The sequence below is a fragment of the Bos taurus genome, chromosome 7 (genome assembly GCF_002263795.3).
Source record: "Bos taurus isolate L1 Dominette 01449 registration number 42190680 breed Hereford chromosome 7, ARS-UCD2.0, whole genome shotgun sequence".
Lineage (NCBI taxonomy): Eukaryota > Metazoa > Chordata > Mammalia > Artiodactyla > Bovidae > Bos > Bos taurus.
In genome coordinates, this window is record NC_037334.1 from 478,215 (window position 1) to 483,676 (window position 5,462).

The window sequence follows — 5,462 nt, forward strand, 5'->3', positions numbered from 1 at the left end:
CATTATATTTACTACTGAGGGCAAGAATCCCTTACAAGACATGGAGTAGCCATAACAGTCTACAAAAGAGTAAGAAATGCAGTACTTGGATGCAGTCTCAAAAATGACAGAATGATCTCTCTTCATTCCCAAGGCAAACCATTCAATATTACAGTAATCGAAGTCTATGCCCCAGCCACTATGCTGAAGAAGCTAAAGTTGAATGGTACTATGAAGACATACAAAACCTTCTAGAACTAACATCAACCAAAAATGCCTTTTCATCATAGGGGACTGGATTGCAAAAGTAGGAAGTCAAGAGATACCTGGAGTAACAGGCAAATTTGGCCTTGAAGTACAAAATGAAGCAGGGCAAGGGCTAACAGTTTTTCCAAGGGAACATATTGGTCATAGCAAACACCCTCTTCCAACACCACAAGAGATGACTCTATACACGGACATCACCAGGTGGTCAATACTAAAATCAGATTAATTATATTTTTTGCAGCTGAAGATGGAGAAACTCTATACAGTCAGCAAAAACAAGACCTGGAAGTGACTGTGGCTCAGATCATGAACTCCTTATTGCAAAATTCAGACTAAAATTGAACACCGCTAGACCATTCAGGTCGGAGAAGGCAATGGCACCCCACTCCAGTACTCTTGCCTGGAAAATCCCATGGATGGAGGAGCCTGGTGGGCTGCAGTCCATGGGGTCACTAAGAGTCAGACACAACTGAGCGACTTCACTTTCACTTTTCACTTTTCACTTTCATGCATTAGAGCAGGAAGTAGCAACCCACTCCAGTGTTCTTGCCTGGAGAATCCCACGGACGGGGGCTCCTGGTGGGCTGCCGTCTATGGGGTCGCACAGAGCTGGACATGACTGAAGCGACTTAGCAGCAGCAGCAGCAGACCATTCAGGTATGACCTAAGTAAAATCTCTTATGATTATACAGTGGAAGTGACAAATAGATTCAAGGGATTAGATATGATAGATAGAGTGCCAGAAGAACTATGGACAGAGGTTCATAAATTGTACAGGAGGCCGTGACAAAGACCATCTCCAAGAAAAAGAAATGCAAAAAGGCAAAATGGTTGTCTGAGGAGGCCTTACAAATAGCTGAGAAAAGAAGAGAAGCAAAAGGCAAAGGAGAAAAGGAAAGATATATCCATCTGAATGCAGAATTCCAAAGAATACCAAGAGGAGATAAGAAAGCCTTCCTAAGTTGTCAGTACAAAGAAATAGAGGAAAACAATAGAATGGGAAAGGCTAGAGATGTCTTCAAGAAAATTAGCGATAACAAGGGAACATTTCATGCAAAGATAGGCACAATAAAGGACAGAAGTGGTACGGACCTAACAGAAGCAGAAAATATTAAGAAAAGGTGGCAAAAATACACAGAAGAACTATACAAAAAAGATCTTAATGTCTCAGATAACCACAATGGTATGATCACTCACCTAGAGCCAGGCATCCTGGAGTGCAAAGTCAAGTGGGACTTAGGAAGTATCACTACAAACAAAGTTAGTGGAGGTGATGAAATTCCAGCTGAGCAATTTCAAATCATAGAAGATGATGCTGTTAAAGTGCTGCACTCAATATGTCAGCAAATTTGGAAAATTCAGCAGTGGCCACAAGACTGGAAAAGGTCAGTTTTCATTCCAATCCCCATATAAGATGATGCTAAGATTGTTCAAACCACCACAGATTGCACTCATCTCACACGCTAGCAAAGTAATGCTCAAAATTCTCCAAGCCAGGCTTAAACAGTACATAAACTAAGAACTTACATACATTCAAGTTGGATGTAGAAAAGGCAGAGGAGCCAGAGATCAAATTGCCAATATCCGTTGGATCATAGAAAAAAACAAGAGAAATCCAGAAAAAAATATCTATTTCTGCTCCATTGACTATGCTAAAGCCTTGGACCATGTGAATCACAGCAAACTGGAAAATTCTTCAAGAGATGGGAATACCAGACCACCTTACCTGAGAAACCTGTATGCAGGTCAAGAAGCAACAGTTAGAATCAGACATGGAAAAACAGACTGGTTCCAAATTGGGAAAGGAGTAGGTCAAGGCTATATATTGTTACCTTAATTATTTACCTTATATGCAGAGTACATCTTGTAAAATGCTGGACTGGATGAAGCACAAGTTGGAATCAAGATTTCATGGAGAAATATCAATAACCTCAGACACGTAGATGACACCACCCTTATGGCAGAAAAAGAAGAACTAAAGAGCCTCTTGATGAAAGTGAAAGAGGAGAGTGAAAAGGTTGGCTTAAAACTCAACATTCAGAAAACTAAGATTATGGCATCTGGTCCCATCACTTCATGGCAAATAGATGGGGAAACAGTGGAAAGAGTGACAGACATTATTTTCTCAGGCTCCAAAATCACTGCAGATGGTTACTGCAGTGATTAAAAAATTAAAAGACACTTGCTGCTTGGAAGAAAAGCTATGACCAACCTAGACAGCATATTAAAAAGCAGAGACACTACTTTACAGACAAAGGTCCATATAGTCAAAGCTATGGTCTTTCCAATAGTCATGTATGTATGGATGTGAGAGCTGGACAATAAAGAAAGCTGAGCACCAGAGAATTGATGCTTAATTGATACACTTAAAATCTGTGTATTTTATTATATGCAAATGTTACCTCAGTTGTTTGTTTTTGTTTTTGTTTTTTTAAGATACCAATAGCAAATCCACCAAGGAACACTAAGATTTTTGTTAGCTTCCTTAAGGAAAAGTCCTATTATCCAGGCACTACCAACCTAGATAGCATATTAAAAAGCAGAGACATTACTTTGCCAACAAAGGTCCGTCTAATCAAGGCTATGGTTTTTCCAGTGGTCATGTATGGATGTGAGAGTTGGACTGTGAAGAAAGCTGAGCGCAGAAGAATTGATGCTTTTTGAACTGTGGTGTTGGAGAAGACTCTTGAGAGTCCCTTGGACAGCAAGGATATCAAACCAGTTAATCCTAAGGAAATCGATCCTGAATATTGATTGGAAGGACTGATGCTGAAGCTGGAAACTCCAACAATTTGGCCACTGGATGCAAAGAATTGACTCATTGGAAAAGACCCTGAGGCTGGGACAGATTGAAGGTAGGAGGAAAAAGGGTCAACAGAGGATGAGATGGACTTGATGGACATGAGTTTGAGCAAGCTCTCTGAGGTGGTGATGGACAGGGAAGCCTGGCGTGCTGCAGACTATGGGGTTGCAAAGAGTTGGACATGACTGGGCAGGTTAACTGAACTGAATGGAAATTCACTAGGGGGAATTCCCTATTGGCTCAGTGACTAGGACATCACACTCCCAAGTGTAGAAGGGGCCCAGGACTAAGCCCTTGTCAGGAAACTAGATCCCACAAGCCACAACTAAGAGTTCATATGCAGTAACTAAAGATTGCACACGCTGCAACAAAAGACTCCACACATCACAAATAAAAGATCTCACATACACAACTAAAAAAAGGACACACATGCCACAAGGAAGATCGAAGAGCCAGTGTGCCACAACTAAGATCCAGTGCAGCCAACTAAATAAAAACATACATATTTTCAAAAACAATGTTACTGAGTACAAGCGCACTCTGCTCACTGCACAAGAGGCCAATAAATCCAAGGGACAAGGTGTTGAGGGAAGGCATACGACTTTATTTGGACCAGCTGACAGAGAAGATGGTAGACTAATGTCTCAAAGTAACCATCTTGTTGGGGTTTGGAAGCCACATTCTTTTGCAGGGCCAAGGAGAGAGGCTATAAGGAATCAAAGTCAAAAGGCAGAATAGAGAAGGAGAGGCAGTGGGGAAATAAAGTGAAAGGATCTTCAGTCTTGCAAAGCATTTCTAGTCTTTGGAAGATGAAGTGAAGTCGCTCAGTCATGTCCAACTCTTTGCGACCCCGTGGACTCTAGCCTACCAGGCTTCTACATCCATGGGATTCTCCAGGCAAGAATACTGGAGTGGGTTACCATTTCCTTCTCCAAGGGATCTTCCCAACCCAGGGATCGAACCCAGGTCTCCCACATTGTAGGCAGACGCTTTAACCTCTGAGCCACTAGGGAAGCCCCAAAAGCCTACAGCACCTGGTATTCCCAGGCGGTCTCCCATCCAAGTACTAACCAGACCCGACCTTGCTTAGCTTCCGAGATCCGATGAGATCGGGTGCGTTTAGGCTGGTATGGCCATAGACTTTGGGGTGTGTTAATGTATTCTATTCACAGGTGGGCAAGGTCAGATTATCTCTCTGTGAGCTGAACAAAGGCACTTTAGTTTAAGTTCAGGTAACAGGTCAAGGTCCTCTGAGGCAGGCAATTATGTATGATTATAATAACAAAAGCAATGAAAAGCAATAAAAACAGTTTCCAACATAGAGTCAGAGTTTGTTTCTTCTGTGCCAAAGAAACATATCAGAAAAAAAGGGTAAAAAGGAAGGAAAAAAAAAAAAAAAAACTCAATTTTTTAAAAACGGGCAAAGGACTTGAATAGACATTTCTCCAAATATGTACAAATGGCCAGTAAGTACAAGAAAAGAGGTTGAACATCACTAACCATGAGGGAAATGCCAATCAAAACCACAAAAAGAGATTGATTCAAGATTACAGAGTAGAAGGATATGCACTCATCTCCTGCGAGACCACCAAAATCACAACTAGCTGTTGAACAGTCATTGACAGGAGGGTGCTGGAACCTACCAGAAAAAAAGATATCCCGTGTCCAAGGAAAAAAAGAAGCTTCAACAAGACCATAGAAGGGCACAATCATGATAAAATCAAATCACACACCCACTGGGAAGGTGGCCCACAAACTGGAGAAAAATAAACCAAAGAGGTTCTCTCACTGTTGTGAAGGTGCACATGTTTCTGTTGTGAAGGTTCAAGTAAGGCTTCCCAGTCTGGGGATCCAGCAAAGAAACTAGGAATTCCCAGAGAGTCTGACTTACCTTCAAGGCCAGTGAGATTTGATTGCATGACTTCCACAGGACTGGGGAAAACAGAGATTCCACTCTTTGAGAGTATAAACAAAACCTTGTCCACAACAGGACTCAGAGGAAAGGAGCAGTGACGCTTCAGGAGACTGAAAAAGACCTCCCTGACAGTGTTAGAGGGTCTCCTGTGGAGGCATGGGTCAGCAGTGACTTGCAGCAGGACACTGGCAGCAGCACTCCTGGGAGGTAACCACTGGCATGAGCCAAACAACTAACAGGGAGGGAGTACAGCCCCACCCATCAGCAGATAATCAAATTAAAGTTTTATTGAGTAAAACTGGAGAACAACAGAATGGGAAAACAACAGAATGGGGAAGACTGGAGATCTCTTCAAGAAAATTAGAGATACTAAGGGAATATTTCATGCAAAGATGGGCTCGATAAAGGACAGAAATGGTAGGGACCTAACAGAAGCAGAAGATATTAAGAAGAGGTGGCAAGAATACACAGAAGAACTGTACAAAAAAGATCTTCACC

At 42.0% G+C, this 5,462-nt stretch overlaps 1 non-coding gene across 1 annotated transcript; it reads right to left on the bottom strand.

Moving 5' to 3' along the window:
- Positions 1–4,071: 4,071 nt before the first annotated feature.
- LOC112447631 (5S ribosomal RNA) lies at positions 4,072–4,190 on the bottom strand. Its single transcript, XR_003035822.1, has one exon. It is a non-coding gene; the product is annotated as a 5S ribosomal RNA (ribosomal RNA).
- Positions 4,191–5,462: the final 1,272 nt, after the last annotated feature.